General features: G+C 42.4%; 1 protein-coding gene across 7 annotated transcripts in view; it reads right to left on the bottom strand.

Annotated features, from left to right (window-relative positions):
• Positions 1 to 25,888, bottom strand: part of EPB41L1 (erythrocyte membrane protein band 4.1 like 1) — a 574,086-nt gene that overhangs the window by 317,346 nt on the left and 230,852 nt on the right. For 2 of the 7 annotated variants that reach the window (XM_078652089.1, XM_078652085.1), the window contains exon 1: positions 17,410 to 17,521. The exons of the other annotated variants lie outside the window; for them this stretch is intronic. The gene's annotated coding sequence lies outside the window, so the exon portion shown is untranslated. Of the gene's footprint in view, positions 1 to 17,409; positions 17,522 to 25,888 lie in introns of those variants that run through there. 7 annotated transcript variants of the gene reach the window in all.

The raw sequence follows: 25,888 nt of genomic DNA, 5'->3' as shown, positions 1-25,888 counted from the left end.
CGTCGTTCATCCTCCTGCTATGTTTCGGCTATCTTTCTCCCCGATCGCCATACCCCCACTTGGGCCGCTACTCCTTTTGTCTCCTATCTTCCCGCCACGGGGGGCCTGTGTCGGCGTGTCTTCTTCCTTTCGTTTTTTCATATTTTCTTATTTTCCTTTTATTGTTTTATTTTGTCTTCCCTCCATTTTCCTCTCCCTTCCTCTTCCCCTTCCCCACTTCGTTCCCCCCCCGCTTTTTTTTTTTTTTCCCTTCCTGTGCCCCAGAGGTTATTATGACGGGCTGGTTTTGATGCATTGTTTTTCCGATCCCGCTGTTCTGGCTTGGTAGTGTCTTGGGTGGCGGGCATGTTACGATGATAATGCTCAGGGGCTGATTGTGTCTCACGTATCCTGATTTTCTTGAATGCATTGTATTGTCCCCCCGATCTTTTGCTTCCCTGCCCCCTTATTAATGTTGAGGTTGGTTTGGGATATCGGATGCCTCCGTATTGAAAGTGAGCCTGTCATATGTCTTCTCCCCATATTATAAAATTAAACCTTACTACTCCTGTGTTTTAGCCCTTTGGTTTCTGTAATTTTCCCCTTCTACGATTGTACGGCCTCTACTTTGTGTTGATTGATTATGTAATATTTGCCTGGTGACTCCTGACTATTTTGCACATTGCGGCCGGCCGGCTTGGTTGTAGGCCTCGACTTGTCTTTCCTTTGATGTCAATAAAGGTTTAAAAAAAAAAAAAAAAAGATGTAGAGCTCACTCTCTATGTGGAGTTCCAATTCCCGGTTGGGGCAAAATTGACAACCTTATTTCTTCCCCAGAACTTAATTACACCTAGTCCTAAAAATCACCACACCAATCTACATAAAATGTAGTAATTCTTAAATCCTCTAGTATGACTATGGGCCTATCAAGCCTACAGGCAATTCATTCGGAAACAGGACACCAGTCTCATCAGTGCTCACACATGCACTATACCCTCCCTTCACACTATTTGTATTTATATATTTAATAGAGTGAATATAACCATAAGGCGTCAAAGCGATAAGGTCGGACACATCAGTACCACCTAGGGAAAAGCCAGCTGGCCACCCACCCAGAAACAAAAGCCCCTGCCCAGCTAAGAGGACATAAAGAGTCATGTTCTAACCTGCCAATGAAACAGAAGATATGAATCATTATCCTAATCGGCTCGGGAAGGCTGCTCCAAAGCCTTGCTGCCGCCACCGAGAAGGCACGTTCCCCCATCTGGTTTTGCGAAATCTGGGGATAACAACTTTTCTTTGCCCCATAGATCTTAGAAACCTGCTTGGGATATGCCAGCTAAATGCTGACCTGTGGTAATCTGTGCCCCTCTGGTGGAGAGCCTTGTGTACAAGACACACTGAATAAAAGGTTACACTCTTCTTAGCCGTTAAGCAGATGAGGGACCTCAGGCCCTTCCAAACAGCGCATGCTTTCGGCAGGCCTAGAACCAATCCAGCACAGGTGTTTTGCAAAGGGTATGTCATGGACATTGAGAAACCCAAGGATTAAGTAGTCCAGAATCAAACAAAAGTATTAACTTCATATAGCAAAGACATTTTACAATATATACTGTACGCAAGATCATTTCAGCCTCAAATACAAGGTTAAGGCACTGCACAGAACACAGCACCATTTACAGCTACCAACAGCTGCAAAAAAGATACAAAGGGCTTTGCCAGAAGAAAGAAAGCATACTGCACATAACATATCATATCCAACCTTAAATATACCTCTACATTGTATCTAAGCGGTTGTCATTAAAGAAAGACCAGACATAGTGCTCTCAGCTTGCACACATATTAGGCAATTACCTTTACGATTTATTGTATCTAAAAGTCACACAAGCATTGGCCAGGCCAATTGGTCTGACCTATGAGCGTAAGTGCCATTTGTGTCATTGATGGGTTTAGGCACTCAGTCATCATCCATCCCTATCACCTATTTTTGCGCTCATGCATGCATTCATACATACATACACATACACTGACAATGACTTGCATTCATCACCCTCTGACGCAGCAGCAATAAAACACACACATAAACTCAACAACATATGCAAGATTAAGTAAAAGAATACAAGTAGAAAAAAGAAAACATGCTGCACTCTTAACACGGTAAGCATATCCTTACAATAACAAAATTAAACATAACAGTGGGAATCTGTCTTGTTGTGGTATTGTGCATAGTCTACAGTTGTTTTAAAGCGGTGGCATAGCCTTAAAACCAACATGTTGGCCATTTTAGAATGGTAAAACAATGATACATTATGAATAGGGCTCCTGCTTTTATGGTATTTATTTTTAAGATATTTTCATCCGTATTTATCCATATTTGTTTTTTGTTAACTTTATCTGTATTTATCCATATTTATTATGGGTTTTCTGAAAAAATTAAAGCTGAAACTTGGTATATTTCCACATTTATTTAACCAATAAATATACAGTTACGCTTGAATGCCTGCCAGGTTTCAGTGATACGAACTCCTGCAGAAGATAAATCAATGCACTTATATGAAAATATGCACATTTCAGTATCAGCCTTGTGCATATCTACTGCTGTTTAAGCCTCTTTACTAAAATACCTTTTTTTAACCCCCTCTCCTATCAACCCACACAGTTATTGGCCTGGCAGTCATGGCAAACTGTATTTAGAATCACTCAAAAATCACCCAATTTCCGTTTTAAGCCACATTTTAAAATTAATACAGACAAGAAATATATGGTTTCTATCTGTATTTATCTGTAAAAATCAGTGAAAATGGAAAACAGGGAGGTTTAATTATGAACAACAAAATTCTGTAATGATCCTCTGAGCCAGAGGAAGTAGTGTGTGGGATGTGGCCCACTGAAAAGCTGTGTGGGATGTGGCCCACTGAAAATAAAACTGAAAATGAAACTGAGCAAGCAGCTCATTAGCACTGCATGTGCAGCTGTAGTATCCGCTTACAAAACTAAAATCAAATGAAAAAAAGCAAATAAATCAAAGGTGCAGTATATAAGGAGATAGAAAACCAGAGGACTAGCTAACCAGCCCTAAGACAGAAGGGCACTTATTTTCAGGTAGATGTGCACATGTGATCAGAAAATTGCATCATACATAGGGCAAGAAAGCCATTGACTCATGTGGACTGAACCATTGCCCCCTGCAGTGTGCTTTCATGGCTGGTAGCAGAGAGTAAATGACATCCAGACATCCCAATGGCAGAAGAGTGTTGACCTGAATGCCCTTGTTTTATGTATATGGGTTTATATTTATAAATATGTATCTATTTATCATTTATTCCCTTTTATTTTATTACACAGTGCTGGCAGATAGCGATGCCTGTCAGGCCTTCATAAACAGATTCTAGCAAGAATTATTACAGTGCAAATTTTCTACGCCTAGGATTTGTTAAACTAGGTAACCAACAAAAAAATTCTCATTCTGATTCTCGGCTTCAACAAGGTGCAAAATAATTCACTCTTAGAGTCCTATTGAGTTTAACATATGTTACATGATACATACATCAGGGCTATTTCCTTTGTAATCACTTTTCATGATAAACAGACCAGATCTATGTCATCTGAAATAACTTTTCCTAGAGAATAAACAAGGCCTAAAGCTATTATCATCGATTTGTCCCTATAAACAACTCAAGCCTACCATATTGAGTTTACATTTTCCAAAAAGGCAGCCATCAGGCATACAGCCATTAAAGGCCATAAAAAGTCTGCAAAATTACACTTGGCAAAGCATCCCTTTTAAGAGGTTCTATCAAGGATTCTAACAGTGCAAATGTTCTATACCCATGATTTGTCCAACGAGAAAACCAACACCAGCTTGACTACTAAAGTAATCTATGAGATTATTTGTAACATAGTATCTGTAGTCTTTAATACCACGCAATACCAATCCACCCTTATATGCGTATTGACTTTAAAATATGCTTCTCACAAAAAATATGTCAGGTCTACTGCCTTTATTGTAATTTTTCATTACAGTCAGGCATGTATCCTTTATCAGTGGCTTGTTACCATTACCAGCTTAGACCTACAGCACTGAGTGTAAACGTTCCCATAAGGCAAACATCTGGTATACTCTAATACGATTACGAATATGTGCAGAATTACAGTTGTCAAAACAATTTACAATCCTTCCTAAAAGAGTATAATAAGGATTATCATAGTGTTCGTCTTCTATCCCTATATTTTGTTTGGATGGGTCATCACATCAAAACCATTGCCTACTACAGTCATCTGTAAGATTCAAAAATACCTTCAAGCAGGCTATAGCACAATGTAATAACAATACATCCAAAAAGCTGACAACATTTAACACATGCTTTTCATAATAAGTAAGTCAGTCCTTCTGGCTTTGTCACAATGTTTCATAATAACCATATCATACTTCCGGAATCTGACATAACTTTTCCCAATTAGCTATTAAGGCCTGTCTTAACACGAAAACCAACACCGTCCTATTCAAGCATGCATGCAATGGACAACATCTTGTATACAGTTAAAATAATTACAAATGTCTATAGTTTAATGACCAAACTATTACTTTCACCCATGCAGGGCACTGCTTAGGAACTCACATATTATAGCACTCATGACAAAGTAAATGACATCATTGATGACATCACGGATAACATCTCAAATGATTTCCTTGATGACATCACTGATAACACATTGGTCATATACAAAAATGGAGTTATGAAATACACGTGTGTGGGACCACAGCATGGAAAGAGTTTAAGCGCTGGAGGCTAGTGTGATAATGCATGTTGAAGGTTATATGGTTGCATTAATTACCAATAATTAAAGTTTTGGGTGCAGGTATTACTCCATGTTAAACAAGGTAAAGGCTGAACACAACTGATGTGGGCTGCAGAGGTATGTTTAGAAATACGTCGTGGCTTAATGCCAATACCTATTCCAAGAAATCTGTGAGAAAGGCCACAGCTTCTGTTGGCAAACAGCGGATATCTGGGCATGTGTCCGTGTTAAATAGTTGAAATACAGTGCTATAGACAAATTCAATTGAGTGAGGATGTTTATACGGTGTGGATGTTTATTTCCATAACTTTACTGAAGATTTTGGAGCATTGTAGATTATTCAAAAACATAGGTTGTAGGGGTGTCCCACTTAGAATTGGTTTATCTCACACTGGTGGTGTAAGCATGGTGCTATGTTTGTATGCCATTGTATTTACCTCAGGACTGTGTCTACTGTATTTTCCCAAACTATTGAGTGGTTGTCCATAGGGACTGGCAGAAGGTGTCTTTTCATTGGCAAATGCATGCCCGTCAATGGTTATATGTGTAAATGTATACACTCATAACTTGTCTGTTCTGTATGATGTTGACTACATGTTAGATATTGCCTTTTTGGGTTTTTTAAACACAGTTTTAAAAAAAGATTAAATGATGGCAGTCATTATCATGATCATCCTCATGAATACCTCGTTCAACTAGGAACTGTACCTATAATAAGAAATATTGGTGACACCAATCCTAAAAAAAAGTGACTAAATGTATCCACCCAAACAATCTATCTGCCATGTGCAACCTGTTTTTCCAAGAAAAGAGTGCCAAGAAATATATACAATGTCACTTACTGGAAAAAATCCAGTTAGGATTCCAAATGTGTTGCAGCACATTACAGTCGCTTGGTTCCAAACCTTTTTAGAACAACAAACTTTCATGGCCCACCTACCCTTAATTGCCATGAGGTAGAGCGGTTTTTAAATATAACTAAAGCGTCATGTGTTAGCGCCTTCTCATTTACAGACAGCATATTTTCCATTGAAATGGCCACTAAATTTGCACAGACATTCAGTTTACAGATAAAGGGCCAGATGAGGTCATTCCGATTTACCTACTCTTAAATACCGAATCATACCGATTCGGTATTTAAGAGTAGGTAAATTGGAAGTAGGCAGATGTATGTAATTTTTATTTTACAATTACCGATTCTGTAAGATTCGGTATTTACCGATTCGGTAAATACCGAATCGGTATTTCCCATTGATTCCTATGGGCCTTGATACCGAATCCTGGCAGGGGGAACGGGGTGTCACTTTGACACCCTGTAGCACCCCAATTGCAGGCTTGTGTGCCATGTGGCACACATACATGCCCTAAGGGCATGTCTGTGTGTCACATGGCATAGGTGTACATGCACAGATGTGCATGTACACTGGAATTTGGTATTTTACCACCCAATAGGATTGGGTGGTAAATTAAGAATTCCTAAGGGCCTGTGGCACTGCAAACTGTGCCACCTACATATGGATTTACAGAATCGGTATATGTACCGATTCGGAAAAATACCGAAGCGGTAAATTTACCGAATCGGTAAATATACCGATTCTGTAAATTTCGAGCCACCTACATGTCAAAAGCCAAATACCGGTCGGTAACGGCCGAAATCGGCCGTTACCGACCGGTATTTGCCTACCTACATCTGGCCCCTAATGTGTGGAAATCTGGTCTCAGTCAATATTTATCCATTGTGCATCACCAAGTAAGTGTCTTGATTTGTTTTGATCCTATTAAAATCTCTGTTTCCAGAACACTTCAGAATTACAAAAAAATGCTTCATTTTTCTTTTCCTAACTGCTGGATGTATACAGTTCATTTACAGGTAATTTACATTTTATGTGTATGGCATTCTGTATTGTCACATAATTCACCTTAAAAGCTCCTCTTGCTTTTCAGTCAGAGAAAGAAGAGTAAACATTAGTCCCCATGTTAAAAGAATAAAGCAGCCTGACATTTGACCTCGGTCTTTGAATTACTGACATGTGACAATTTAAACACAGATTTTTAAGGCATCTTTATTTATTGCTCTGACTTTCAGACCCACCAACAATTAGCTCGGACCCACAGTTTGGGAAACACTGGTATACAATGCTTAGTGAAAAAGCCAACAGGTCCTACAACATGTTCACAATAGTTAACATTTTAAATAATTAATTGATTGAAAATAGTAACTCACTTTAAGGGACCCTGTCTGACTCAAAAGGAAAACCTTTAAAGACCACTGGATGGAGAAGGAGGATTCCTAGCATCTTGCTTCCATTCAACCCATCTTCAGTGATGGGAGCATCCAGCAGAGCACCCCATGAACACAACAGCCCTTCAAACCAGATGATGGGGATGACAATAATGCTCCCTCCAGTCCTCTGCGGTAGATAGGAACTAATACAACCAGTGCTTGGTTATGCATGCTTCCTAACAGATAGGATTTTTCAAGTTTCAACACCACTTGTGTACGTAATGAAGATGTTAACAGAAATTACATCACGTGAACTTTGACGAAATCACTCAAAATCTAAAATTTTCCATCCAAAAAACTACTCCGGGATTCCCTCTTCTTTTCTCCCCTCTTTTCAACTTATCTGGCTCCCTTTGCTGTGCTTCAGTGTTCTCTTCCATAAAATTGCTTTTGCTAGTTCCTTGCTCCTCTACCTTTCATCCTTCCCTTATTCTCATGTCTATTCGCTTCTCTTATCCTTTTGCCCTATTCTCATATCTATCTTCTTCGCTCGTCACTCTTACCTCACCTGTCCTTTCCTTACCTCTGTTATCCACTTACCAATTATTTTCTCCTTCCTTCCTTCCTTTCAATTACTTCTCTTCTTCAACCCTTCCATTTTCCTCGCCTACAATAATTTTGCTTCTCTCATCTTTTACCTTCTTAGGGCCAGATGTAGGTAATTCCATGTTACCGACTCATAAATAACGAATTTTACCGATTCGGTATTTATGAATCGGTAAAATAGGAGCAGGGAGATTTAGGTAAATTCGGTAATTGAATTACCGAATCTGTAAAAATCGGATACCGATTTGGTAATGCCCATTGATTCCTATGGGCCTTGAAGCCCATAGGAATCAATGGGCAATACCGAATCGGTATTTACCGATTCGGTAAATACCGAATCCTGTAAGGGTGCAGAGGGTGTCACTTTGACACCCTCTAGCACCCCGAATTCAGGCACGTGTGACATGTGGCACACAGACATGCCCTAAGGGCATGTCTGTCTGTCACATGGCATAGGTGTGCATGCACACATGTGCATGCACACCTGGATTCGGTATTTTACCACCCAATTGGATTGGGTGGTAAAATACCGAATCTGAAAGGCCTTTGGAACTCAGAAGAATCCCACCTACATCTGCAAGTTACCGAATCGGTAAAAATACTGATTCGGTATTTTACTGATTCGGTAAATTTACCGAATCGGTAAAATAGGGCCCCTACATGCCAATTCCTACATACCGGTCGGTAACGGCCGAAATCGGCCGTTACCGACCGTTATTTGGGCTCCTACATCTGGCCCTTAGTTTCTTCCAGTCTCGCATCATTTTCTCCCACCTACTTCTGCATATCCGTATCCCTCTAGTCCTTTCTGTTGTGGGTGGCACTCATTTGTCTTTCTTTCTTTCCACTCATCCCTTCCATTTCTTCGCTCCCATTTCCCCGTCCCTCTGTTTCTTATCTTCTGTTTACTCCCCCTTTCAAAAGCTCCTCTGCTCTCTCCTGTGATGTCAATCTTGACATCCGCCCCTCCTTTCCTGTCTTATCCCCCCTCATCAGCAGGGACTTCAGACTGTCTGTCCCCTGCGGCTTGCCATACACTGGAGCAGGGGCTGGAGAAGCAGCATGGATGCAGCTTATCTCAGGGTGGGTGGAGCAGCGAGGGAAGGGAGGGGACTGGGAGAAGGTGGTAGCGGGGGAGGGGAGAGGATGAGGGTGACTCATCCACCATGATTTTTATTATAATCCTTGCGCTGCCACATCCTCATCTCCTAGGCTTGTTACATAGCGTTGTGTGTTGTACAGGACGCACTCCCTTTTCATAGGGGTTGAGGACATAGCACAGCCACTGCTACGCGCTGCATCTCATAACACTATAACCACACCTTTGTGGTCATCACACACGACATGGAGACACTTCTCACAAAGGATCAAAGCAAAGACAACTTCCTTCCAACCACACACCCTAAGTGGTGTAGTGTGCTACTCATGTAGGTAGGCGCTTTCACACCCCAAATAGGGGTAATAAGTGCTATATAAATTCTACAATACAATAAAATACAAAACAATACAATACTGGCCCTGGGCTTAGGGAATCTTAGGTAGGAACCCCTCAATAATTCAGGGTGTTTAGCATGGTGCTCTCAGCTTTCCTTATTGGCCACACCTTACTTTTTGTAAACAATTTATTAGAATTTAACAATCAATACAATTCACTTCTAGGGTCCACACCACTGTCCGGATTGTTTAGTTACTGGCATTATTTAAAGATGAGTCAGAAAGGGAAATCCTCTGATCTCTCAAAGAAGTACGAAACCGGAAGGTGCCACTGGTGGAATTTCACCAACCAAATCTTAATGAATACCTTAATGACGTTGTACCTACTTTTTTTTATCTTATACAGCACGTGATGCCATCAGCATGACAACTACTTCACATAAAAACACTACACAACTGGAATAAAAAGTAAACAACAATACAATGAAAAAATATATAATTAGGGGGTCTGGTCTACCAGACTTTTAACCCCTTCCATGCTGCCGTCGACCATTGGCCGATGGCAACGCTACCTCGCTGGTGCTGCCGTCGGCCAATGGCTGATGCGGCCCCGCCCGTTTTGCGGAAGTACCGCACTTCCGCAAAATCGCGGGCGCATGGGAGGGGTTAAATATGTCAGCATTCTGAAGCACCTGGGAGGGAGGTTTGCATACATAATGGCTGAGTTCAATTTCAGCACTTTCTTGCATGTCAAGTGGAGCATTTTGGAAGGCGACAGCAAGTTAAAAATAAAACACAATTTTTAACAAAAAATATGAGCATCTTTATACATATTATTACTAGCATATATACAGATCAATACATAGAAAAAATTGCTGATTAGATTCAGACTTTACTTTACGATTCTGTGACATGGAGGTTTTGCCATACTCTTGGATTTATAGTACATATGTGCTTGTGGTTATTATAGAATGTACGTCAAATGTTATGTAAACCTATGTATTGAAAGCAGTACTCTTCATTAACGAGTCACTATTTTAAAAGAATCAGGAGTACCCCACCCTCCTCAGGACTGCTGCCATGTATGTATGCTCGTGGGGGTGAGAAAGGAAGTCAATATCTTCTGGTCTTCCAATCTCCCTAAGCCAGTGGTTCTTAACCTTTTTTTCTGCAGACTCCACTGTATCACAACTGGAAGACACACACACCCAAGCCATTTTTACAATTTGTGCACCTAAAATAATACACCAACAAGTATATGCTACATGAACTCAGCATCTGCTTTCCTCTGCAACTGCATGTTTAAGTATGAGAGCGACTGCACATCAGTATATGGCCCAGGAGTAATTCACAAAGTAATAGGTAATTGTGTGAAATCATAGCTCTCAGCAGAAGTGGCGGGGCAGAGGTAATAACTGGATTGTCATTGGTCTTGGTATGAACAAAGATGGAGACTAAACAGGGTCTTTAACTCAAAAGCTGATAAAGACAGTGATCAGATATAAGATAGAAAGGCCAGGTGCTCATTATGCTATAGTTTATGCTACCTACTGGGAAGTGATGCTCTCTGTCTGCTGAAGTATTTCAGATCAGCTGAAAGTGAGGATACCCCCCCTTCCCTTCAATACAAGGAGCGTATGTGGTTGGAGTTTGTAAGTGCCAGCCCATGTAAAGAAGTGGCTGGCAGAATGTGCATCCTGGAAGGGCCTTTAGTGCTGTTCACATGAGTATACATGCATACACCACTGTGAGCATAGAAGGCGTGTTTTCTAAGTGTGCAAATGCATATGATTTTCTGGGAAATGAGTACCAATTTAAAATTGTTTTTAGTAAGAAGCAGATTAGAATGAGAACTTTGACTGTGCCCATTTGCGCTGCTACAGAGCTAGCATTAGCTTCTAACTAAAAACCATTTTTAAATGTCTATGATTATTTTTAAGTATGCCTTTATTGATTTGGTTCATACATATATTGAATACATTTGGGAGTTAACAGAGTAGACTTCAAGGAAGCATTATTGTTAATTGATTAAACCATTCTCCTGGTAGGAGGGTCCACCTTTATATAAGTAGGCAGCTCCAAAAGCTTGTGAATGTTGATGGAAAATAATGTCTAGAACTTATAAGGGTCAGCTTGCACCCTGAATAAGGGATCAGAGGACCACAGGTTAAGAACCACTTTCCTACGCAATTTTAATAATAATAATATCTGTACTTCCATAGAGCATAGCACTCTAAGGCACTGTTTCTCTGATTCACAGTGGGTGCCTGAGGTCTACTATTACCAACCAAATACGGTCCTTAATTTTCGCCACCCCAGAAGGATAAAAGCATGAGTCACCATACCTGTTAGATCCAAGCTCCACATACATCCCTGAGGGAGGATTAGCACCCACTGTGCAATCCTACCAGCAATAAAGTTGCTTTTCCTGGCTTTTGCCCAAATGCTTTTTTTATTTCATGTTTCAAGTGTTCTTCATTCACATCACTCATTAGGAACCGTACCACTAGACGTACCAAACAGCATTTACAATACTAAAATCGGGTTGTAACCTGCAACTGACAAACAACAAAGGCATTTGGGAAAATTTGCATTTCTGAACCGAAGCAGAGATGAGCTAAATGTCCTAAGGTAAGTGATGAACTGAATGTACTAGAAGGTGGTTCGGTACAAAAGTCGCAATTCTTGTAAATGATTTATGAAAAACTGTTTTAAAAAAACTCGAGGCAAAGATCATTAAGCAATGTCAACCTGTCCTTTACCACCTAAGTTGCACTTTATCAATTTGCCACTCAAAGTTTGAGACATATCCATAAAGCTCAAACACGAGTTGACAACCCTGCTCTTCAAAACGCCTATGGTGAGCCCTAGTCACTAGATAACTCAAGACCCCTTTTTAGCTAGGACTCTTGAAGCTTTAGCGAACATCCAAATACACACCCACCAGAACAATCCTCATTATCATTATAATAAACATCAAAAAAGAGCTGAACATTTTAGACCAGGGCCACATATGTGAACTAATACGCCATGACCTCACAGAGGCATTTAATAGGATCAAGCACAAAATTGTTCAAGACAAGTTCCCAAAAGACTATGGTGTCCAAGGAACAGACCTTTAAAGGTTAACCTGCTTCCTCACTTACAGATCCGACCATGTAACATTGTTGTCCTAATTTATCACGCTAATCTTCATCACCTGTGGAGTACTATGAGAATCGGGACTGACTCCTACTTGAATCTAAATAATATCCTTGACAAAACCTTAGAAAAGTTCAATATTGACTATCACATGAACCTGCTGAAGAGATAAGAATTTGCTTTAGACCATCTAATGAACCTGGTCATTATCATCAAGTGAAGCATGGCCTGATAAATGTTCAAAATTGGGTACACCAAAATATACTTTGTCTAAACACTTTGCTGATTGAAGTCCTGCTTCTAGGTTTGGCACCCTTGCTCTGCTTCCACTAGAATGGCCCTGGTCAATGTCCTTGTGTCCCTGCCATCTTCTTCTTCTCAATCAGTCAACAGCCTGAATTCCAGCCTGTAACTTAATCAACAGGAAAAGGACCACGCTTAGATCAGTTTCTATTACACTTGCATGTTTAGAATCCTTCCACTGTCTCTCCGACCATAGAAGATCAGCTTTGTTCTATCAGCAGTCATCTCTAGGGATAATCATTGCACCACAAATTATGGAACCTGCAAATCAAGGGTCTGCAGAGGACAACATCATGCTGCCAGCATTAGCCTTAGCATCAAAAACACTGATCATACATCTCAATCCACTGACTTCCCTTCACTGGCTCCAGATCATACAACAGGCTCAGTGCAAGATGCCATGAATCATGCTTAAGGCCATATAGTATAGGGTTGAGACCCATCATACTATTCCAACCTGAAGCAGCCATACACTGCAATTGGATACCTAGAGTACGGGGGTTAAAATACTGCTACTAAGATATATATGTTTTGGTTGCAAAAGTGTATGAACACTAGGCTGCTCTCTGTGGATCTCTTCCTCAAAACAGACTTCATGGGATTCAGGTAAGCTTTGAAATCAATGCTGTTTCGATTGGCCTTTGGATTGCTGTGCACCATAGAAAGCCCTGCAAACTACTTTAAAGCACCATGTAATACAAGCAGTAAAATCACAAAGATAAAATTCAAAATGGTGTGGTCTGCTTGAGCAGGGCAGAGCACACCACATGCTGTACCCAGGTGATAACTTCACTAGCCAGTTGCACATTCCAACTCCTGACGCTGTAATTAATCAAATCATTAATCTGAAACAAATTGATTTTTCTTTACATTGAGTCAACTTCATAAACTAAACATGCATTAAATTGCTTATCTTCAGTTTTGTTCCTCGTAGACTTTGAGAAGTAAGTGATCAGATAAAAGTAAAGAATGTAAAGGGATATTAATTGTTGAAAGGGAGCTCGAAGCATACTGGTCATACTGAGAATAGCAGGAGTACAAGTAGTATCAGCATGTGTGACAATAGAAGTGGAACAGGTACTAAACATGCTAATGATATTAGTAGCAGCTTTAGCAATACAAGTGAAAGCGGAGGTACCTCTAGCAACAGTAGGAAGTGCAGGATTAGCACTAGTGGCACCAGTAGTAGAGAGCAGAGTAAAAATAGCCACAGCAGTGCTGCCATGATTGGCATTCATACTTGTAGTTGTACTTGGTGTATTACTATCAGCTGTAGAATCTGGAGTCCTGGTAACAGTTATAGTAATAGTATTAGCATGTCTAGACATAAAACCAGTAGCAATACTGGAATAATTATGAGAACCTGGAGTACCACTACTAGTTAGAGCATAGATAGCAATCGTAGTAACAACAATAGGCATGATATTTATTTATTTATTTATGTGCATATTTACGTAGCGTGGATACGACCCGCTAAAGTGCCTAAGGGCTTCACATGAGGACAGTTACTACTGCATACAAGCAGTGATGCTGCCACAATGTTGAGAGTGGAGGTGCTAGACAATCACATAATTTCACTAAATGCAAAAGGGTCACTTGACGGACTGCCTTTGAAAACATAACAGGGGGAGAGGATGTAGCCTAACGGCTAGAACGGTCGACCTCGGAGATGGGGAACCGGGTTCGAGTCTCGGCAACGACGCTCAACATCATGTAACTCTGGGCAAATCACTTAATCTCCCCGTGCCTAACAAAAATGTATGTGTCCATCTGTAACGAACCTGGTGCTCATGTAAAGCTCTCTGATATCCTCGGGTCTAGTTTGCGCTATATAAAACTCTAAAAAAAAAAAATGTGAAATGCTGTCAGACGAAAAACTTTTGAAGGGCTCCTTTATTGTACATTCTCCATCCAAAGGTTTCAACTTTTATTGGGGTGCTGCAGTACCCCCTCCCTCCCTGTGTCCCTACTTCTTCCGCCACCGCATACAAGCAGTTTACTAGAGAACTCTTGTGTAGGTTTTGTTGCATTAAATCAACAAACATAGTTACACCAGTAAAAAAAGTGTAACACCATATATATCCTTCAGCACGCATCTCCATGGCCATGAGGCTCCACACATATTACGCTAGTCAAGTCTAACTTCGTTGGCACCTATACACCATGAGACACCTTAAAACAAAATGAAAGACTACCAGATACAGGGTCAACCCACCACTATTTTTGAGTCTTGCAGACAAGAACCCTACGACAGCCGAATACCCAGATTCTGAAAGCGTTACTGGCCCGTAAAATAGGAACAAATGCTATACAAGTGTGAGTAAGGAACCTTAATATCCGCATGCTTTCCTCTTGGGAGCTCCAGGACAAATCTTGAAGTAATATGTATGAAAATGATATGGTAGTAATCAGGGAGTGAGTGCCAGAATATTCTTGTCAGAACAATATGATTGCCACACTAGATTTAATAACAGAAAATTTACACCAAGTGGAAGATATTTTGGGAACCTTATTTAGGTCATGATAGGCATGTCAAACATTAAATCTCCTTAGGATATTCTGACCTGTGGTCCTTATCAAAGCCAGCGGCTTGATGATTTAGCCTACTGCAGCCCTTTATTGAAAGGTTCTCCTCAGAATCAATGCATAGTAGGGCTTGAGGATGCAAATTCTCATGGCGGGGGGAGGGGGGATGGCACTTTTTAGCCACACCAGGTTCAGTTAAGGCTCAGAGTGAGACACTATCCACAGTTACATCCCATGTGGCCAGAATACAAGCCTTGCGTCTGACCGCGAGGTGAAACGGGTGAAGTAAGGTTCTCCTGGCGTCAATAGCAAATCCCTGTGAGGCATGGGACGCTCTGCAACGCAGCCATTCCTCATAACTGCACAGCATGGTACCCTGCACACTATCTCCTCCAGTGCTCTCTCAAGGTATGCAAGGGTTGGAGGCCTGAGTTCAAAGTGGCCAAAGAACACGCATAGAGTGGTGCAGTAGACATGGTCCAGGCTGCCCAGTAGGTGGGGTTGTAGAATTTTGTCATGTGGTGGGTCCATAGGACCCTACACGTTGAAGCCTCCTGAGGTCCACAGCCTGGACACCGGACACCACTTCCTGCATAGGAACTGGAAAGAAAGAGTGGGGTAGAAGCACAGGATCCCAGAGCAGCGCAGGAACAACATGGGTGGGGACAAGCTCCCCTAGAGGTAGAAGAACCAAGTAACAGAGAGATTTTCTAAATAAACGCTAGATTAGCACCATGCCAGGGTCCGCGTGATCTGTCCTGCCTATACCCAGGACATTACAAGGTTAGACCACCTCCAGGATGGTCCACATATCCTCGCTTGCTTTAGGGCCCGCGCAACCATGCTACGCGGAATCCCTCACACTGCGGCATCACAGGCACTATGTGTACTACTACCCTCTCTCTCCAGCTAGCGATTGTTGCAACCTATTTAGGGGTATATATCATCAAGGGCTGAAGATATAATTATCGCCGCTTTAGCGTCTGTTTCCGGGCAAAAAGAGGCGATAATTATATCGGATTATTTGCAAGGACACGGTAGCGCTTCTTTCCTTGATTCAGCTCCCGTTTTATTCACGCCTCACTTTGCATCTCTAATGAGATGTATAGGAGGCGTGCCTAACAAAACACCATGGGAAAATATCCCTACCCCAGCTTCGTGCTATCATCAACGAGGGGCAGCGATATTTTAAATCACGTTAACTATGCCTGAATTTAGCGTCTGTTAAATTCCTGACTAAGGCATAGCTAACATGGGAGGTGGATTATGGGTCGTATCACCAAAGCTATCTCCGTTTTGGGTGCAACATCGCTGGTTTTCCAGCGATGTTGGCCCATTTCCCTGGAATATTATCGCCCTGGAGTAACGCGTTGTTAATAACGCATTACCAGGGCGATACATTCCTGCAATAGACAGCGATAAATAAACAAGCGCTAAGTGCGCTTTGCGTTTATTTATCGCCGTCCTAGTAAATATGCCCCTAAGCTCCTTCACATACACCCTCATTGCATTTCCCTGCCCTAGTTCCATTTCTCACCCTTTCTCTTCTTCCTGTTTTTTTCCAGTGTTATATAGCGCAAACTCGACCCTAAGGTATTGGAGCCCTTTACATGAGCACCAGTTGTTACACAAGGAAACATTCGTTTTTAGGTAGGCATGGGGTTATTAAGTGATTTGCCCAGAATCACAGGATGTTGAGCCTACGCCGAGGCTCCAACCTGGTTCCCCAGTTCCACAGTGGGCAGCTCTGATCGTTACGCCACATGCCGTTGCAACCCTTACTCACACTTTCTCTTCTCCGTTTTCACCCTCTCTCATTTCTACTCTCTCCTTTCCACCCTCAAATTCTCTCTATTCTCGCCCCTTAGTTTCCATCGCCTTGCTGTCATGCCTTTCTGCTCTACCTTTCTTTCTCACTCCGCCAACTCCTAGGTGTCCCCCATTCACTATCGGTATTTATTGTTGTTGGGAAGCGCCTCGTGACGGAGGCAAATTTCATATGACGGAGCCGGTGGGTGAATGGGGGAGGGATATTCAGAAAGAGGAGAGAAAACCGCCACAAAAGGACACACATCTACATCCTAAAAAAAAGCTTTTTTTTTCCTGCAAGTATTTTCAGTGCTGCTTCATCCGCCTCCTCTTCACACTCGAGCCTTGCCGCCGCCTCCACTCTTCGCCTCGCACTCCATGCTTGCTACTTACCCTCTCTTTTCCACGCCTTCGCCCCCAACCCCCGTTCTCAAAACCTCCCCTCCCTCTCTTCCTCAGCCCCCATCTTTCTCCCACCCTCTCTCTCTCCCTCATAGGTCTATTTACCGGCCTCTCTCACTCCATCGCCTCCTGTGTTGCCACCACACAGCCGCTGCCCCCACCCCCTCCCGCGAGGGCCTTCCTACCTTCCAGGGGGGTCCCCGTCCTCCCTGCGGTGCTCCCCCATCACATGAGACGACCGTGAATTGTGCACAACGCAGTGCCTTCCGCAGGGGCCGCTGGGAGCTGCATTGACTGATGCCTGCTGCAGCCGCAGGGCACACCTCGCTGCACACAGCCACGCGCTGGGCTGAGTTCCCACTTCCAGGCCAGTGGGGTGCTCACTCTCATCTCTCTCACACTAGTCTACCTATCATTCCCTCCAGCACTTAGTCTATCTCTCCTCTCCCCCAATTCCTTATTTGATGGCTGAGATGCTCCCATTCAAATGCACCCTGCCCACACCCATGCCGCTAATTCTTCTCCATAGTGAAAGTTACCGCACACTCCACGTTTATTACTACAGTGGAAAGTTCAAATTCCAGTTTATTACCACAGCAGCATAAACATAAGATAAGAAAATGATTGTGTCTGTCTCTTACAACTATTTAACACATGGAAACAGCTGTACCGCTTAATCACGAGGCCCATTCAGTCTGAGTTTACCTTCGGCATACATTTAACCCCTTACATCCTCGTTTTAGTTACATTTTTAGATACAAGTGAAATAGACCATATATGCAGATGCGTGGAATGTAAAATGCTATTTAACCGTTTCTGAGGATGAGGCAGTGCTTAATTTGTAAAATAGTAACTGCCAGAGTCCTGATCAGGAGATCACTGCAGCTTACACCACCCATCGCCCTTGTCATCGCTGCCAAAACAACTACTAACCATCTCTCCCGCCTGCAAGTGCAACATTTCAGATTATTTCTAGTCCCCAAAGCTAGAGGAATGGCTGGGGCGGCAGGTATTAGTAATTTTTAATGTCTATTGTATTCATAAACAAGTTGTTCTGCTCAGCTCTAAATTAGATGAGCAGCGCCACCATGTGGCAGGCTGCCTAAGTGCGGTGTTGACAATTAAGTGGTGCCAAGCACCAGAAGCCAATTAAGTGCTGGTGCCAAGCATCGAAAACCACCAGCTCAAATTAAGCACTGGGATGAAGAGAAGCCAATTAAGTGCTGGTGCCAAGCATCGAAAACCACCAGCTTAAATTAAGCACTGGGATGAAGAGGGGCAGTGCATATTGGCCTTGTCTTGAGATATGGTATCCCTGTACATTTAACAATTGTAATAAATAGCAATAGCAAAAAAGCATTTGCAATGCAATAGGTCTCCAATTTACGCGAGACCTATTGGATTGCAAATGGTTGGCGACTTGGCATCACAGACAACAGGAGGACAGGTGGGCGGAAGGTACAGACATCGGTAGGGAGGGAGGGAGGGGAGAGAAGGCTCGGACAACGGGAGGGCGGGCGGAGGGAGGAGGGAGAGGAGGAGAGAAGAAGGCACGGACAAAGCTGCCTGACGCTACGTATGCACGAAGGAAATAGTACATGCCCCATGTAACAACCAAGTAAAGGGGCCAGTAGCCATTGGTGGATACAAATGACGACATGGCTGTACTAAGGAGGGACTAACAAGACTCATAATGAATCAGAAGCCAGCATTTACAAAGGACAAACACACAAGCCAATGAAAAATAGCAGTCAAAGCTTCTCTCCATACTCAACTACCACAGCTCTTCTCAGTGCAGCACTTGTGCGCTGGCTCATGCTCAACCTAAAAAGTATATTCAAGAAAGTGCATAGCAATTTTTAAACCTAGAACTATGTCTTGAACTCTGCTTCTTGAGTTTGTCCTTTTTGGGGAGGTATAGGGTGATCCACCCTCCTGGTAAGTATGTACTCTTATCCCTTAGGGCTTTAGAAGCGTGGCATCATTCTCAAATGGCTTAACAACATGTTTTTTCACTCCAGTTTTTATGAAGTTACAGAACCAGGGCTAGATTTATTACGCAAGGGCGACACGAAACCTAAGTGAGATTTATCAACCCACGCAAGGCCATCTTGCATTGCTTGATAAATATGGAGTAATGCAAGGCAACTCAGATCACTGCCTTTCGTTACTCTGCCCCAGGAAAGCGTTCCATGGGTGGTGGGTGGGTGTTTCGACCCCCCCCCATGGATTTTGCTGTATTCTCAGATTTACCATTAGTGGTAGACCTGCAAATGCGTCAAAATGATACGGTTGCCAAGCTGATACGGTTGCCAAGCTGATGCATAACGAACAGAAATATATCTTTATATCTCCTTCGCATTTTCCTCTTTCTAAGTGTTCTGCAGAATCATAGAAAATTGAGTGTTTTTTGTGTAGGAAGGTGTCCCTTCCTGCACAAAACAATCCTGCCTTCAATGCAAGCACCCTTGCACCATGACGGAAGGGTGCGTGCATTAGTGCTAGGCACCCAAAAGTGCTCCAGTGCAAGGAAAGAACAGAAATACATTGTATAGTGTTAAATAGGGTGCATTCCTGCCCTTTCATGCAAATGTTTTAAAAAATCATCCAAACCGAACAAAGGCGATTCCTTGGCTAAAGAACTATCTCCACACAAGGTCTGCCATAGATTTGTCGTGGAGCTTTCATTGCATTGAACAACAAATATATCTATGGTTATTTTAATCTGAAATGCAAAAACACCTCCTGGAGTTGTACACCATAACCATCCGGAGGATTTGTTATAAGGACAAACATAAGTGCCTTTATGAATTTCTTTCAGATTGCGTTCAGATTGTTCTAGTGGCGAAGTTAGCCTTTTTAGGTTTCGCCTGTCAAAAGCTGCGCAAGCAGCATTTTGCGCAGGCAAAATATTTTGTTTAGAGTATTTGAGTCTAGTCCCGCCCCTCTGTTCCATTGGCTAGCTCCATAAATGGAGGCTAGCCATTGGAACAGAGATCTGTCCGTCAATGCCGGAGCAGATTCAGGGGCGTTCCGGCCATTTTTACTCATCCCGCCCCTTTGGTAACGTCATGCGGCAGTGGGCGGTGTTTTTTTTTTTTTTTTAAGCTTTGTTTTCGCCACACTTCCAAAATGGCGTTTTCAGGGGTGGGTTGCGCGATGTCCTGCTGTCCGTTCCCGCCCCCTCCCGCTGTCCCGATGTTTTATTCCCACTATGTATCTTGTCATGTTGAAAAATGATGTCAAACCACACAGGTTGCAAATGTTTGATCTAGCACATTTGTTAAGGTCAATGATGTCACCACGCCTGATGATTTTACTGGTGGTGGTTTTTGCTCCCATCAGCCCGTGATATTTAGCAGAAATATTTGTGTTCCTGTATTTCTCACGATTTTATAGGGTTCTGTATTACGTACTCAAGTTTCGAAAGTACGTTATTTTTATAGATTATCCCTTTCCTGGACACTGCTCTCCTTTTGCTTCCATGGCCATTGTGTGGGTAACCTGACCGGATGCTTTTTTATGAAATAAAGGAATATTTTCCTTGTAGGTATTTTCTTTTCCCCTTTGTCCTTCAGTACACTTACTTTGCCTGCCACTCGAGTGATAATTATTTTTTCTACTCCTCCAAATATCACTTTAGTAATTGTATTACCGGGTTAATCTTACTACACACCAAATCGCGCGAAAAGTGTAATAGTTTCTTTTTACCTAGTGGTCGACATATCCGTTAATCTGCCGGCCATACACCGAAACTGCTCTGATTGCGGCACTTCCGGTTTGAGAGTACATTCAGGCCAAGAAACACTAGACGCGGTCTAGTGTTTCCGCCGACTTCTTCCTTGTTAAAATCACGCATGCGCGATCCCGGCGTTGCAGAACCATACTCCATTCGGACAGCCAGAGGAACGCCGAGACGCGGGGTCACACTCATTTTCAGGTATTCTTCACGTAGATATTTTGTAGTGCGCTATCGTAGTTGACCATGAGACATAGTTGTACTTGTATGCAATATCTTCTGATTCTAGCTCTCTTCAACACAGGTCACACTGTATGATAACTCATACTCTGGATTTTCACGTGTGGGAACTCTCACGTGAGTGATAGTGTTTTTATCCTTGTCACTGTGTACATGGTGGTCTCTTACTTCACTTTTATTAATAGTCTAAATGTCTAATTTTATCCTTAGAGACGCGCAGTAGGACGTACCCGTCTTCACGTAGACCCTGTGATCGGCTATATACAAGCCCACTGTTTATCGCACAGGTGGGTCCCTCATTGGTAATAGGTTTGGTGGGGTAGCCTCATGCCCATATCATGGCTCATATAATAACTGCTTCTTATTCGTCAACTTTCCCTCCCCCGCCCCCTCCCACTTTCTCCCAGGGATTTTATAGATTCAAATAATGTTTTAATCGGAATGGGCCACACTAGATTACGGATTCACGTCTACTACAAAACGTACAAATTATACATTTTCTTGCCATCATTAACATACAGACTGATAGTCTGCCCTCTTAAATTAGATAGGTGGTTTATTAAGGCAGACTAGATTATATCGCTCACTTTTTTAAATTATCTGACTCTGTTTGCCAAGCTCAAATTCGCTTGGAATTTAACCACAGGGAACTATCTTTCAACCAAACGGCCACACTATAAAAATTCTAGAAGTGGCTGGGCTGATGGGACAGAGCGAGGGTGCCCTGTTGCCACCTTAAAGTGACCGAAATGCTAATTGCTCAGCTACATTCTCGATTTTCATAGCACACAAAATATGTGAAGGTTAAAAAAAGTCAGACAAGATATAGGCAGCAAGATACAGGCAGACCACATTGCGTTCTGCAGGCGTAATAGCTCGTACACTATGGCAGTCTGTGGGTGTGTGTGGCTCTGGGTGTGTGTGGCTGGCTCTGGTGTGTGTGGCTGGCTCTGGGTGTGTGTGTGTGTGTGGCTCTGGGTGTGTGTGTGTGGTACTAATTGCTGTCTGCTGAGCTCGTCCGTAGGGTACAATAGGTCTCACATTTGCGAGAGATTAAGCTAATGGCAATGTAAATGACAATGCCATTTATTTATCTGTTTTCAAAACCAACACATAAATACACATTTTGTCATTTACAATGCCAATAGCTCTAACTTTTCCAAAGGCGAAACCATTGCATTGTAAATGCTTGTTACCGGAGGCGGCCGAATGTAAGGGGGTGCTGGCGGTCCCTCTTCTGACTGCGACGGCTGCAAATAAGAGCGGGGTGTGGCAGGGTTAGGCTGCCGCCCCAAAACTCGTGCTGCCTGGTGCGGACTGCACCCCGCCCCCTCCTCCCCTTGCTACGCCACTAGATGTTCAGAGGCAACGTGATCATTAATTTTAAAAAAGTGATTTTCTTACAGCTTAATTGACCTAGCCATTAATACCGAGTCGCTACCAACATAGGCCTTCATATTGAGTGAGACAGTAATCCCAGTTGGTCGGTAACCAGAGTGACCGGGCCAATAATAGGAGTGCCAGCTCCATCGGGAACACTACACGTGCAGGAAGGCCGTGGCTTCCATCTGAAGACTTTACCTAATGTCTGTGGTCGAAATATAAACACCAATTCTTGCATGTTATTCCCCAAGAACTATTAATGTGGAGTAATTCTTCCAACCCATGCCTAACGATGCCAGCGGTATTAACAATTCTGCCCTAAATGCAGAGAGAGGGAGAGAGAAACAGATTAAAAGAGAGAGGTGAAAGGTAGATAAATATAACGATGACAGTAAAGCAAGAAAAAAAGGATGACAAATGGGGACTAACCAATACATATGATTTGTAAAAGGATATAGGTAATAGGGAGAAGAAGAGACCATCAGAGAAAGCTACAAAGGTCGGCCCAGAACCTAAAAGTGACAGGCTGCTAGCATGCCTGTTGAGCCTGCATTTTTGTTCAGTCTATTTTGTGTGTTTTTCTTTATCGCTCACTTCCTGCAGCCTGTCACCAGCGTCTGCTGTGCTTTTTGCTCCCCCAGTTAATGAGACCACGGCTCTCCGCATATAAAGCAGAACGCCACAGCAGGGGGAGGGCTCGCATCCTGATCCCAGCTCCAGTTTTGAAAACACATCATTAAACAAGCAGTGACAGGGCCAATGTGTCTGGCTACGTATTTGTGTGTTCTTTGTTTTTCACTGAATTGAAATGCTAACACCATTGGGATGAGTCTGGAGATTGGCAGTGTGTTAGATTTTATTTGCTTTGTGTGTGTGCGTGTTCGTTGACCCTCTATCACAAATCATTGGCAGTGTTACCGTATATTCCTAACTCTGTCATGAAAAATATACTGATGAAAGATTTTAATTCAATCGGTTGCCTTAAAGTTTATCTCTTCATGATTTTCCCTTTGTGTGTTTTTTTATTTTATTTTTGAAAGTACATATAGATTGTAGTGGCACAGAATATACATTCATGCTGTCGAAGAATTAAAAAATAATTTTGCTAGATATAAAGCCCAACTTTTTCACAAAATACATCTAATTTGCCAGTCAAAGAGCCAATTTAAGATGAAAAAAACCAGACCACTGAGGATGCCGAATGGTGCAAATGAATGAACGCGAGTCCAAAATTAAGACCAACTCTGTCAAAGGAAAAAATCCTAACTGTACAACGTTAGGTAGCAATTACATGAAATTGGGTTGTTGAATTAGTATATGATATCAATAAAAGGGTGGAATTCTAGAACTAAACTCAGGCACCGTTAATTATTCTGGGCTGCATTCCAGTCCATTACTTTTTTTTGCTGCCTCCTTTGGAGGTTGCAACCACATGCCAATAATTCTTGCTCCACCTCCCATGGGAGCGGTCCTTCTCCAACTGGCAGGTCACGGTCCCCCTGAGCCGGAACACGCACAACCATCCAACGGTTTCCTACATCATCAGTGAGGGGTAGCTTGAGTCCTACAGAACAGTGAGCGACAGGATTCACATCACGTTTGGAGAATATGGACACTTGGACAGATAAGATGGTTAAAATTGTGGTATACAATATGTCAAATTATTAGGATAAGAAATATGGCCGCCCTGCTGAAGACCATGCTCCTCTTTGTGATGAAGCATGCAACAATCATGAATGTGATATCTTAACCATTTAAGTAATTCTGCAAATATGTGTATGTGACATGTTAAAGATTTATCTTTAGCCTTGTCTCCCCACACCAGATCATTGAGTGTGTCAGCATCACTGTGGGAGATACATAAAATGTTTATAGAGGGTTTCGAATTCTGTCTGAGGAGTGACTGCTATGGGTTGTATGACATTACAACGCATGCTAATATATCGCATGCCATTACATTGCGGTTTTTACAACGCAAGTCGTTACAACGACTTGCGTTGGAGGGTGCTGGGCTTATGAGTAGTATAATTTACTATTCCAACTCCAGTCTACATACAGTAGGAAAGGTGTTGGATAGTAAATTATACTATTCCTTGTCCTAGAGCACCATCCTGCGCAAGTTGTTGTAACGACTTGCGTTCTAAAACCGTGATGTAATGGCATCGCGATGTAACGACCGCGTTGTAAACTACGTTTCCCCTGCTATGAGATACTCAAGATGTGATGCTCTTAATGTGTGAAAAAATAAGTGCCAGGGCCCTTGTCGGGTCACTGCAGCTTGCACAAAACATTGACCCTATCAGTGCTGCCAATTATAGTACCAACACAACTACTAAGCATCACACTTCTGCAAATATGACAAGATTATTCCCGGCACCAAAAGCTATAAGAAGGTATTTGTAATTTTTTAAATGTACATTGGTTTAATAAACAACGGTTGTGCTCATCTCTAAATTAGACAAACTGCGCCACCATGTGGCAGACTCTCATAAGTACGGGTGGTGACAATTGAGTACTAGTGCTGAGCAACGGAAACCACTGGCTCAAATTAAGCAGTGGGTGCATAGAAGTACCTAAATTCACCTAATTCCTTTAAATACTTAAACTACTGATACAGCTAATGAGGAAGAAATCAACTTTCTTTGTGTCGATTTGATGGACTGAACAAGTGTGAGGGTGTAAACAGACACCCTTTTCCTCACCATCGGAGATATGATCAATCTTCTGTCATATCCCAGGCTTTTTGTGATCCTGGATTTATCTGTTGAATATCAAGGATCACGCTGCAACCCTAGAGTCTTGCGGGTACCTGATTTGAAGAACTGTAGAGGGTACATATAGATTACTCAGGCTATTATTTGGTCTGGTGCTACCATTACAGTATTTCAGGAAGTAATACACAATATACTGAGCCGTATTTCCAGCTTTAAATTCTTAAAAGGCAATATTCCGGTGTTCAGGGCCAATGCTGCGGAATATGATGAGAGATTCCTACCATTATGGGAGACCGAGTGGAAGAGGGTTCAACGTGTTAAATTCAGGAACCCCCACATCAAATATCTTGATACAAGCAACAAAAAGGCAACATTTGGTGAAACAAAATCAAAGTCAGACGTACATATGCCTTTGACCATAACACTCATGCAGGTAAGCTAACGTGTGGAGCTGACCTGGAGAAGAAGGGTTCGAGCTAGCACCAGGCTCAACAAATGAGTGCAGCCCAGACAGACCCCAGTGGTGGCAGAAGGGAACTGCACCTAGTTAGAACCAAAACTGGGCTTGTAATGTAATGCAGAGTCTCC

This window comes from Lissotriton helveticus, chromosome 7, assembly GCF_964261635.1.
Source record: "Lissotriton helveticus chromosome 7, aLisHel1.1, whole genome shotgun sequence".
Taxonomy (NCBI): domain Eukaryota; kingdom Metazoa; phylum Chordata; class Amphibia; order Caudata; family Salamandridae; genus Lissotriton; species Lissotriton helveticus.
The sequence above is the reverse complement of the archived record's forward strand: the minus strand, read 5'-3'. Positions and strand labels throughout refer to the sequence as shown.